Genomic DNA, 12,572 nt, shown 5'->3' on the forward strand with positions numbered 1-12,572 from the left:
AAAAAGATTAATCTCTTCAACTGGCTAGCTTTGGATAACAAAATCTTGACTTTAGACAACCTAGCCTGGCATAGATGTAATGTTTTACCTACGCCTACTTGTGTGATGTGCCATACGAATGTCGAGACTGCTGAGCATCTCTTGATTCACTGCCTTTTGGCTACCCATGTTTGGACCTTCTTTGGTCAATTGTTAGGGGCCCGTTGCACTCCTAGGTCTCTTCTTGATCTATGGGGTGACTGGCGACGGTCTTTTCCAAAATCTTTGCTTTAATTTTGGGATTTGCTAGTGAGGGCTATCACTTGGAACATTTGGCTTGAAAGAAATGCTCGCATTTTCAATGCTAATTATCTTTCGACTATTGCTTTGATTTTGGTTTTCTGCAGCTCCAGAAGCTAAGAGGATGAAAATTGAGTATCCGTTGGCGAAGGTTAAGCGAAGTTTGGAGTTTCTTTCATCTAGTGAAGTGGAGCCAGATGCCCCTGTGGAGGGCCCCCGCCTAGCGAGATCTAGTCTTCTGCTTTGATGTACCCCTTTTGGATCGTCCTTTCCATTAGGGTTGTTGTCGTCTTTTATCCCCTGTTCTTGCTTCGGTTATTTTAGCACCTTTTTCTCCACTCCTTGTGGTAATTTTGTTGAGCCTCTGCTCAGGTTGTACTTCTCTTTTGTACTTGTTCTTTGTGTTTTCAATGAATGCAGTTTATCCACCTTTTTTTTAAAAAAAATAATAAAATAAAATAGTTAGTGATTTGTGTATATACTTGAATGTGTTATAATCTTCGTTATGTGTTTCGTTGTTGTTCTCAATCGCTTATTGATTATAATCATTGTAAACAAATTAGCGGCCTAATCAGCTCCTTGTCAATGTGAGATTATAATAGATAATTAGATATATATATATATATATATATATATATATATATATATATATATATATATATATTTGTTTTACATATCTAGAGGTATAAATTATCAACACAACAATACGTACAAATCCGAATAACATTGCCTGAAATTAAATGCCTAGATTAAATAGAAGTAACAAAGTAAGATTTTTCTTCAAAGTTGTTTTCAGTTTCCATTAAACAGAAAATGAAGTATTAATTCCTGATTTAAAAACACAGAAACAAAGAAGAGTTAATTGATGCATCCCTGATTTGAAATACAGAGCATCATCATTTTATAATAATATATGTTAAAAACAATTTTATATTAACAAAATGGATGAAATATTCTGTTGGCTGATGCAACAGTGAAACAAAAAAGAAAAGAACTAATAGTTGCTTGGTTTATTGGTGCCGGGTCTTTTGTGTAAGGTTCTCACTTCATAAGGGTCTCAAGATCAAAACCTACGCAAGACGAAAGGAAAATGTTGTTGAGCTTGTTAGCGAGCTCCATATTTAGGGGGTGTTTGGATTGGCTTTTAAAAAGCCCAGAAGTTCACTTCTGAGCTCAAAAAATCATGTTTGTATTAGCTTTTTCTGCGAGGCGAGTCGATAAAAAACTGAAAAATAGCTTTTTTGAGAAGCTAGTCTTGTGGTGCTTTTGGAAAAAACACTTCTTAGAAGCTATTTTGGAGTTATTAAATTACTAGGTTACCCTTATCAGATAAAGAAATGACTATGCTTTTATATTTTTTGTTTTTTCAATAATAATAATTATGATTATAATTATAATTATAATCATAGTACATTAGTATTAGTGTTAGAATTAGTACATTAATATATTAGTATTAGTATGTTAGTATATTAGTACTAGTACTAGTATATTAGTATATTTGTATTAGTAATAGTATTATTATTAGTATATTAGTATTTGTATTCATATTAGTATTATTATTAATATATTAGTATATTAGTATTATTATAATTATTAGGATATTATTATTATTAGTATATTAGTATTAATATTAGTATGTTAGTATATTTGTATTTGTATTAGTATATTAGTATTCATATTAGTATTCATATATTATAATTAGTATATTAATTAGTATTTGTATTCATATTAATATTATTATTATATTTGTATTAATATTAGTATGTTAGTATATTAGTATTAGAATTAGTGTTATTATAATAAACTAATGAAGGCCCATTTTAGTAATTTGACATTGAAAAAAGTCCTTTCAAGAATGCATATCCAAACAACTTTACATATATAAAAGTGCTTCTACATTAACATATCCAAACATAAAATATAAAAAAGCACTTAACTTACTCTCATAAGCACTTTTTTTAAAAATCCTTCTACCAAACTTAAAAAAAGCACTTTTTTATTAAGCTAATCCAAACAAGGCCTTATACATGTCTCTAACTTAAAATTTTAAATTGGGATGCATATCACCTAGTGTCAAAAAATAAAAATAAAATAAAAATAAAAATAAAAATTAGAGTAAGTAAAAAATCGAGTAGGTAAAACCGTCAAAGTAAAACATGACTCTTGAAAAAAATTTAAAAAATTAAATAATTAATTATAAATTTGTGCTCCAGTCCAGAGAAGGGACAAAGGAGTCACGGATTGATGTTGATTAAGGACAGAGCTTCAGCAGATCCATGTATCTCAAAATCAATGCAAGGATTGAAGACACAATACATTCACTATCTCGCAAGGCAATGTTACGGTTTTTGACTTCTTATAAATGATTTTTAGACTTGCCCTAGCAAATTGAAAAGTAACATATGCAAAGGTATAACAATAATTATTTAATAAATATAAAATATTTTTAAACAAAAAAATTGAAAAAAATTAATTTAGATATAAAATATTTTTTAAAAAAATACATAATAAATCTCTATAATAAAATATAAAATATAAACTCAGAAGAAATTGAGTAAAGAAAGAAAACTCACAAATTGCTGATTATTTTTAGAAATTTTGAAATAGCAATAGCATTTTTTTGTGGTTTTATTTTTTTAATATTTATTATTACTATTTTTTAAAATTCACTAACAAACACTACACTAAAAAAGAGCTTTAGAGGTGGTTTTTATGACCTATAGAGGCGGTTAAACCCGTCTCTATAGCTTTAGTGATGAATTTTTTTCACCCGCCTCTAATCGGCTAGATAGCTTCGCTCTCTAGAATTTAGAGCCGTTTAATACAACCTGATGAGTAAATTAATAGCAAAGAGCGAGTTTTTAGAGGCGGTTATAACCGCCTCAAATGATATTTTACCTATTGAGGCGGTTATAACTGCCTCTACAATTAAAATTTTAAAATTATACTAATAGTTTTAGAAGCGGTTATAACCACCTCTACAATTAAAATTTTAAAACTAGTTATATTTTAGAGGCGGTTATAACCGCCTCTACAATTAAAATTTTAAGTAATAGTTTTAGAGGTGGTTATAACCGCTTCTATAATTAACCAGATTTTAACAACACTCATACTTTTAGAGGCAGTTATAACCGCCTCTACAATTAATAAGGTTTTATTAACACTAATACCTTTAGAGACGGTTATAACCGCCTCTACAATTAAAATTTTAAAACTCTAGTTATTGTTTTAAAGGCGGTTATAACCCCCTCAAAAACATGCATAATAATTAATTTTTAATTAAATATATATTATTTAATTAATTAAAACCCTGCTTTTAATCATTTAAAAACTCACATTTTAATTGAATTCCATTTTTCTCAAAAAAACAAAAAAAAATGACAGGAAGCCAAGTTTCCCTTGATCATTTCTAACACCTTTAGAACAACAAGATCAAGTAATAGACATCAACTTTACTAATAAGTTTCGCCTCATGTCTTTATGTCTTCACTATTTTTACAAATAAGTGTTATGTAAAGCTTGACTGCAAGTGCATGTGCAAGAATAAGATTGTGAGAGACAATGTATAGTTCTTTTGCAGAATCACCAAGTGAACAATTTCCAGAGATTGAGGATCGCCCGGGTGCAAAAACTCCAGTGTCATCCATAGCTGCTAAAAGTCCAGGGTTCATTTAATGTGATCCATTGCTTCACTCTGTCTCCAAATTCCCGGAAACAAACCTCACAATAGTCCTTGAAGTCATCCCTGGGGATCAATGATAGAAATATTGATAGGAAAGAAGTGCTTCTCGTTGAAAATATTATAAGCTAGTTTATTATATTAGATAGGTATTGCTTCATATATCCTATTATTGATCAATGTAAAAACAAATAAAATAGCTTACAAGAATCTTCGATTTAGAAAGCCTCCATACTCATCCTCTAGAGCTTGCGGAACATCCCAATGGAATATCGTCACAAAAGGCTTGATTCCTAATCAATTTACTCAAATTTCGACAACCATTTTATGGATTTAACATGAAGATCAAACTTGTTGTAATAAAGGAATCTAACCTACCATTTTGTATTAACTCATTGATCAGATTGTTGTAATATGCAATTCTCTCATGATTTATACCACCCTTTATTGATCCCTGCAGAAAATTCACATTAGTAATAATTAGTAGGAAATTTAATCATCTGATTAGTTACCATGGTTATTGAGAAAAACTTACTTGGTAAAATCCTTGACCAAGAGATAGAGAATCTGTATGCATCCATGCCTGTATCTTTTAACAGTTTAACATCTTCCTGAAATTTAGTTTGTCCAGAACTAGTTGTAAGGATCTAAGAAACATGTCATAAATGGATTCAAACATGAACTTCATATTCAAACATGTTATTGCCTTATTGATGTTACATGTTTGTATGACTTTGAATTGGATTGATGCTTCTATCTGCCGCCATTCATTTATTTGAAAGTGTATTCTTAAAACATTTGTTTGATTGCAAAAGACAGTGACAAGAAAAGAGTGACATGGTGAAATAGACATGAGAATGACATCACTTGAATCATCAATTAAAAGAAAACTCAATTAACATATATACATTAATAGCATGAATCTTCATAGCTAAATGTTGTTGATCAATTATGCAAAACCAAAAGTTCTGGCTATTGAGAAAGTAGTACCAGATAAAGATCTAGATAGTCAAGTCGTAAGTCTTTCAAGGTTGCTTCCAGTGCCTCTGGGACATCTTCTGGATCATGATCACCACACCTGCAAACCAATCTTGACAGTATTACATGAACTTGCATACAATCAAATGAATTTATGAGCATGGGAAGAAACAAACCAAAGTTTGGAGGTTATATATAGTTCTTCACATTTCACCACTCCATCAGCAAACAGCTTTTTTAAAGCCAAACCAATCTATGATCACCAGAAATCAGATCAAAGAATATCTAAGCTCAAATGACTAAATAAATCCCTTCATTAAAAACTTTAGGCTCAATTGTCAAGCTAGTCACTCAAAACCATCATGGTTATATATGATTAAGAAAATAATCCACACATAAACATATTAATTTACCTCATTCTCATTTCCATAAATCCGTGCACAATCAATATGCCTGTAGCCTGCCTACATTCAAGTAAAAGAAGAGAAAAAAAGACAATTTCATTCAATAACAAGAAGAATCACATTTTAAGATCATCCAAAAAATTAAGAGATAGAAAACAGATGTAGAGACCTTGACAGCAGTGATGACATCTTAACTAACGACGCCAGGCTCAGCTTGCCATGTGCCAAGTTTGTTGTAGAGTTTGAACTCAAATGGTGTGCTTTCCGAGCTTCCAGACCAGAAGACAACCAACTTGAGAACCTGTTTTCAAATTCAGTAAGTTCATCTATTTAATTAAGAATTTTACATATTAGAAAATATGAAGCTAATAATGCAGCACCACTGACCTCCAAATAAGTTACAAAGACAATCTAAGAAGGTTTAAGAAGTAAAAACCTTATAAAAAGAAACTTTTTATACAATCCCTTAACAAGGGATTGTAAACACCTATAGTTTTACCAAAACAACTTAGAAGGTCTAAGAAGTAAAAACCTTATAAAAAGAAAGTGGATACTGAATGATGAAAGCATTAGAAACAACAGTTGTATTGAGTGTATTAAAACTTAAAACTAAGAAGATCAGAGAATTTTGCAATATGAAATTTTTAGCAGATAAGAAGAATATAGATATATGACATAATATATATAGTCGTAAATGTTCATCCAACTATTCATAATCAAGTATCACTTCCTGGGACAGGTTGGCAAAGAAAATTAAAAATTGAAGATAATATTCCCACCTATTGAAGATTTCATGAATGTTAATTAACAGAGCATGAACAATAATAGAAGATAATATGATTTTTTTTTTAGTTACAATTGCCTATGTTGTTGACCTTTGCTTTACAATTATTGCTCTTCTTATCTTCATGAAGTTTGTGTACGTATATACCAATTATGAAATGGTATAGACTGCTGACTAAACCTGAACTATGTGAACAGGTGATGTCATTTCAAGTAGCTACAGTGGAAATCAATCAGCCTGATATTCCACTCAAACCGAGCATGTGGCACCCAATGCTCAGTTACAATATGAAAGCAATTCATAGAAACTTTTGAATACTAGCAGGTTTGTCAATCTCAGTACTTAAAGAAACAAAAGTAAACTGAAAACATAACCTTTGGAAGTTCTGTTTTAAGATTAAAAAGAAAAGAAAACATGATTTTTATACTCAAAAGACATCAAGGCTCCCACCAGCATAGAGGCCTGAAGAAGCTTAATTATACACGACTTCATTTATGAATACACATATATGCTTCTACACCTAGAAGCAGTCCAACCTAGGTTGCTAGTACTATCTCTTAACATCACTCACATACAAGATGTTATACTCATTCTCAAAAAGAAAAACAATTCTAAAAACAAGATGTCAATGCTCACTTGATGCATGAATAAAAAACAGAAGGATAAATGAATTAAATTTTGAAAGAGATGTGTTATTGGGTGGTACCTCACAAGAAAATGCACAACCATCATGAAATAATACTCACTTTTTCCAATCTTTGCTTTTCAATCCATATCCCTGAAAGAACAATAAAAATATACAGTATCATTTGCATTGCAAGGGCAAGACAATGACAAGGGATTTTTAGTGCAAGGATGACTGGTAATGGTTTATATTCTGTAAAAGAGAGTGGCAGGTGCTGTATAGGCAACCACACATATAAAAAAAATAAATAAATGGTAATAAATAAATAAAGAAGAGAATCATATCTTTGTAATAAGAAAAACCAAAATGAAAGCAAAAGATGAGATAATAAGTGAGGGAGATGGCTTTTGACATGAAGGGTTTTATGGTGGAATGGGAAAGCAAAGATGGAAAAGAAAACAAGGATGCATATGGGTCTTACATATAAGGTGCATGTCAGTGTATCTACCTTCTGTGTTTGAGGACAATGCCTTGGCACATATAGTTGCAAGTGTGACAGAGTGGCCTTTCTTTGAATTGATGCTTGAAAAGAACCCTCTCCTTTCTTCACACTTCTCTCCTTCATTTCTCAGAAATTAATTTACTAGCATTTAAAGAAATTCGTCAAGAAATGCAATATTATGCATTTCACCCATAATATATACTCTAGCATGTACAAGGCCAATAGGTTTCCATCCATGTTTTCTTCTCTCTGTCAAAAGGCAAGAGAAAATCAAGTAATATTCATATTTCAACCATAAAATCAAGTAATTACCTAATCCAGGATCATTGACTTCTTCAATTACCTTATAAGAAGACCTAGCTATGAAAATATTATCACAAGTAAGCAAGATATTCACATTATACAGATAGATGAATGCTAATGTTGTAGTAATATATAATACAACTTACAATGATTTCCCAATAAGCAAGTTGTGGGAAGGTTGCTATTATATTCAGCAGTAAATGGACGCATGTAAGCATAACATCGTAGGAAGAAAACTTCATGGCTGAAGCTGGGACTAGCAATCTTGCAAATAATTATTTAACCTTTATCTTTTGCCTTTATTTGGCTTCAATAATGAGAATCAACCAGCAATGGCCACAATTGCAAGCAAATTAAGGTATCAATTCATCATATGTCTCTAACACTCATCCATCACTTCTTAACATGTGTGTGTGCGCATTGAGCGTGCACTTCATTAGCATAAGTTAATCTAACAGACATCACCAACATGATAAAGAAATAATCAGGCAAGCTTACAAAAACATCAACAGTCGATAGGATGTTGAGCAGTTTATTTGTAACCCACTTATCCTGCAATAAAAGATTAAACAGATGGCCAAAAAAAAAATTATTGTCACAAAAAAAGGAAAACAAAAAGATGTAATGATTGAACTTTGTAAAAATAAATTGATAAAAACCAAACCCTTTCTTCTGATTTTGTGTCTCTTAAATATTTCATGCTAAGCTGCAGAGATTGAGCAAGAGAGATTCTGTGAAGGCAATCAAGATCTACTAAAATAGAAGATGTTCATGTTTATACACTACCTAACACTGTGAAAGTCAATGGCTACTGCTCAATGACTTTTCACACATGTAAGATTTCAAGCCAAACAGGACTGAGGAAGTTCTTTCTATTTGGTTCATCATCTGCAACTGAGCATTCTCAAACATTTCAGATAAGTAAGGATGTCATCAATATGTATACCAGGGATATTTTTCTACTTGAAATTTCCAAATCAGGAATTCAAAGTTCAAACAAGAAATATTATGAATTCTCAATACATAGTGTCCCTTTGATATCTCATAAGCAGTTATCAAAGTCATCAAAGTCATCAAAATGCTTCTCACAAGATAACAACCAATGCAGAATTAACCTCTCCAAATATCAAACAAGAAATATTATGTGTTCCCAACACAAGGAGGCCCCTGATATCTCACAAGCACAATCAAATAAGTTCTTCACACTCATCACTTCCTAAAAAAGAGCCATTCACAATAATCCCAGCAAAGATCTCATAGCATAACCATAAATTTCTATCCAATAATAGCTACTACATTCGTTAGTAGTAATTAACATTTCATCAAGGACACTAAGCAAGAACTTGCTTGACAACAACAAACATCAATGGAGATTTAATTAGCACCAACAAAATTCCATTTTAATTTTCATCATCAATACAAATTTAGTTCATATAATTATATAGATTCTATTCGACAGAAGTAAGCCCATTCCAAGCTTTCATGTACCTATTCATAAAAAATTAAAAATAAAAACACCTTTAACAATGCCATAATTGAACACTTTCGTTTACGACAATTATGTCAATTTGATGTATTCTTCATTACACTCAAATCTAACCCACCTGAGTTTACTAATTTTATGTTCTCCCCCTCGGTGTTGTTTAAGGTGGCCACAAAGAAGTCATCAAGGTGTTTAGGGTTCCTGCCAACTAGGCATTAGTTCTAGACAAACTAATTTATGCCCCAAGTAAACCTTTCAGCAAATGGAAAATGATAATGCCTTGTATAACAATGCAATTTAGTAATGAAGTAAACTGGTACATGTAAGTTGATGAATCACTGAACATATCACCAAGAAATTTACTTTGATGCCCAAAGGGTCTTCCTAGATTGGCTCCTCATTAAGAGAATTATTGATCTTTATAGTGAAATTAGCAAGCCCAAGCTAAAACCAATAAACCAAGCTAACTCAATTCATTAAGGTTTGGGCAATTTTCTTAAGAGAAATAACAAGAAGATCAAAATCAAGTAGGTTAGCAAAATCCAAACCACACATAAATAAATAGAATCACAAATCCACATAATTTATATCTCATTCCCATCAATAAGGAAAAAATAAACAACAACGATATCAAATTATTAAAAAAAAAAAGCAAGAATGAATTGGAGACTAAGCACTGTTAATGATTAAAAGATGAAACTTAGGGTAATTGTATACTTCCTTCTTGAGCTTGTTAGCATAAAAACTAATAGAAATCAAAATCTAATAGACCTCTACATCATTAGCAAATAAAACTCAAAATAAAAATAATCATAAGATCATAAAACCTAAGAACAATGACCATGGCAATTATTTCCTAAACATGGTCCTCATGATCTCACCTTTTAAAGAATGCAGTGACAGAATAGACGTATCTCAATATTTCTAATTAAATTAAATAAAATTCTAAATACATTGGTGAATTGAGTCATAAGCCATACTCTTGGCAGCATCTAGAAACAGGATGAACTCCATCAAGGGCTTGTAACTCATCCTGAGTAGAACAAAATTAAACAACAAGTGTTCATCAATGGAAGACCTACCAACCAGATTATAATAATTAAACAAGTTAGATTATGATGCAAGCATGCTCAATGGTTTACAATGATCATACTATCAATTGCATGTTCTAGTGAGCAAATATGGAACAACACACTATAAAATCAGATTAGCATTAAAACATTTGTGAGTATGATCATACTGTCAGTGAATAAAGAAACCACTACCTCAAGTAAATATCTATAAACCCCCACTAAAACACCAATATTGACACAAATATGCCTTTGTGATGTAAGGCAAAATGGAAGTTTTGTATCTTTTTTTTTTTTAATAATATTAATATCAATGTTGTTGAAGGGTTGATGACATAAATATAATTTTTTAAGAGGATATATACGAATAATATTATTTTTTTTATTAAAACATAATATTTTTTATAAAATTATGAGAGTATATGATCAAAGATGAGGAGAAAAACAGTGAACCTCGGGGGTGTTGCTCACTGGCGGTGGTGGCCGAAAAGAGAGTGTCCCAAATCTCGAAGAAGGCGGAGATGATGGCACGGTGGTGATGGCGAGAGTTGAGAGAGAGAAAGCAATGCAAGAGCTCTTCGAGATCGCAGGGCTCGTACAGCTCCTTCTTCACACCATCATCTCCTCCATGGGTCACTAGAAATCGGAGCATGGGTCGTCGGATTTCTTCACCATCGCAAAGCTCTCCTTGAACATCAATTTCTCCACCTCCTTCCTGAGATTAATGGCGTCCAATGAGCCGATGAAGGAGAAGGAATTAGGGTTTCGGTCTCATCATCGTCATCGTCATCGTCTTCATCGTCTCAATATTTAAGGGTGAGAGAAGAGGTTTGGTTGAAGAGATCGAGGAGAACCAACCACTACCGCCGGAGGAGGAGCTGGGTCGGGGATTAGGTTTAGGGTTTCGGCGAGGAGGAGGAGGGGGAATCGTGGCATTAAGGGTTCTAATTTATATCTCCTCTGCTTGGGGTTTCCGCTAGAGCAAATGAAGAATGACTACGATTAGGGCGATGTCTCCTCATGGTCGCTGCTCGAGCAAATGAAGAAGCCCAGAGAACATCCTGAATAAAATCCAACTTTTTCATGCGGTTATCTTAAACCGGCTTTAAAACTGGGATATTTTTTTTTATTTCACTTATGGAGCCGGCTTTTAAAAACACCTCTATCAATGTGCCTTTAAAAGTAAAAATCGGTGTAGTGAAAGAATAAATAATATTTAAAAAAATACACAAAAACAAACAAGACACAGTACAACTATAATGACACAACGGTGGAAATACATAGAAATAGTGAGTAAAGCCAGGAAACTACTACTCTGAAGTCATCCTTGATGTCGTTCATCGATGAAAGGGATCCTGAATCAATAATGCATCTACAAACGCCTTTTATGAATATAAACAAGACTTAAATAAGATTAGAACCCCGGATGTGATGATACGTATGACAAGTATGAGTAATATTATAAAAATCCCGAGTGAGCTGATGTAGACGAAAGTATGGAGAACGATCTGCTGTGAGAGATTTGAGAAAGGGGTCCATTTAATCATGGAAAACACTAACAATTTCTTATTTCATCAGTAATCTTCCAAGGATGTGTCTAGACATTCATAGTCAACTCTAGTTTTCAATGAAGAATCATTAAGTTAATTAGGAAAATATCAACTTGCTACAAATTTAAAAACTTTCTTAAAGTTGAAGTCTATGATAGGTAATTCATGAAACTTAATTAGATGAAATGAATAATAAATGTTGGCACCAACCAACAAAAATCAACATTACAAATATTTTATTAGTTTTACTTGGATCACAAGCAAGTGACAAGTCACAAATTTAAGAATAAAATTATTTAAATAAAAAACTCAAATAAAGTCTTCCTTCGATGTGGACAAGTAGCTGTACATTAAGGAGTAAAATTATTATAAAAAGACTCAAGTAAAGTCTTCCCTGGTATATGTTATTTTAAGGTAGGTTGTTTTAGAAGATGGCTCACATCTTTATTAGTAAAAAAATAATTAATTAGGTAATTAATTCAACCATAACTATTCTTTGAATTCTTCTTTCAAGTTATCCTTTTATCATCATCAATTAGCTAATGAATTCAAATATATATATAAACATATATTATATAGATATTGGAAACATATAATTATCTAAAAACCTCTCTATTTTTTAAACTTTTCTATATTAAATTGTACTGTTTAAGTCCCTCTATTATTTTAATTGAGTCATATCAAAACTTATAAACCCTAAACCCTAAAAAAAAAAGGACTGATATGAATCAATTAAAATTACAAAGGGACTAAAATATTATACTTTATAATAATAGATAGACTAAAATTAAAAGATAAAATTAAAGAAGGAGATAGACTATTCAGATAATTATATTATGTTGCAAAATATGTCAATCATTGATCGATATGTATTGCAACATGATGACTATTTACTTCAACGTATATCTAGATGTG

The 12,572-nt window shown here is 31.6% G+C and overlaps 1 protein-coding gene and 1 long non-coding RNA gene across 11 annotated transcripts in view; both read right to left on the minus strand.

Moving 5' to 3' along the window:
* The window catches only part of LOC120252496 (serine/threonine-protein kinase EDR1-like), an 86,579-nt gene that overhangs the window by 33,063 nt on the left and 40,944 nt on the right, over positions 1-12,572 (minus strand). The gene's annotated exons all lie outside the window — the stretch shown is intronic.
* On the minus strand, positions 3,663-11,285 carry LOC120252518. 10 transcript variants are annotated; one of them, XR_005534021.1, is made up of 13 exons: positions 10,561-11,285; positions 8,341-10,070; positions 8,219-8,260; positions 7,258-8,106; positions 6,831-6,902; positions 5,510-5,641; positions 5,350-5,400; positions 5,113-5,189; positions 4,949-5,036; positions 4,494-4,569; positions 4,337-4,412; positions 4,164-4,251; positions 3,663-4,024 (listed from the first exon to the last, which is right to left on the minus strand). It is a non-coding gene; the product is annotated as an uncharacterized LOC120252518 (long non-coding RNA). The 10 variants fall into 10 exon arrangements; XR_005534018.1 differs by having other exon boundaries at positions 7,258-7,500; positions 7,564-7,611; positions 7,701-10,070; XR_005534022.1 differs by having other exon boundaries at positions 7,258-7,500; positions 8,053-8,106; positions 8,219-10,070; positions 10,561-11,284.

The sequence above is a fragment of the Dioscorea cayenensis genome, chromosome 21, assembly GCF_009730915.1.
Source record: "Dioscorea cayenensis subsp. rotundata cultivar TDr96_F1 chromosome 21, TDr96_F1_v2_PseudoChromosome.rev07_lg8_w22 25.fasta, whole genome shotgun sequence".
NCBI lineage: Eukaryota > Viridiplantae > Streptophyta > Magnoliopsida > Dioscoreales > Dioscoreaceae > Dioscorea > Dioscorea cayenensis.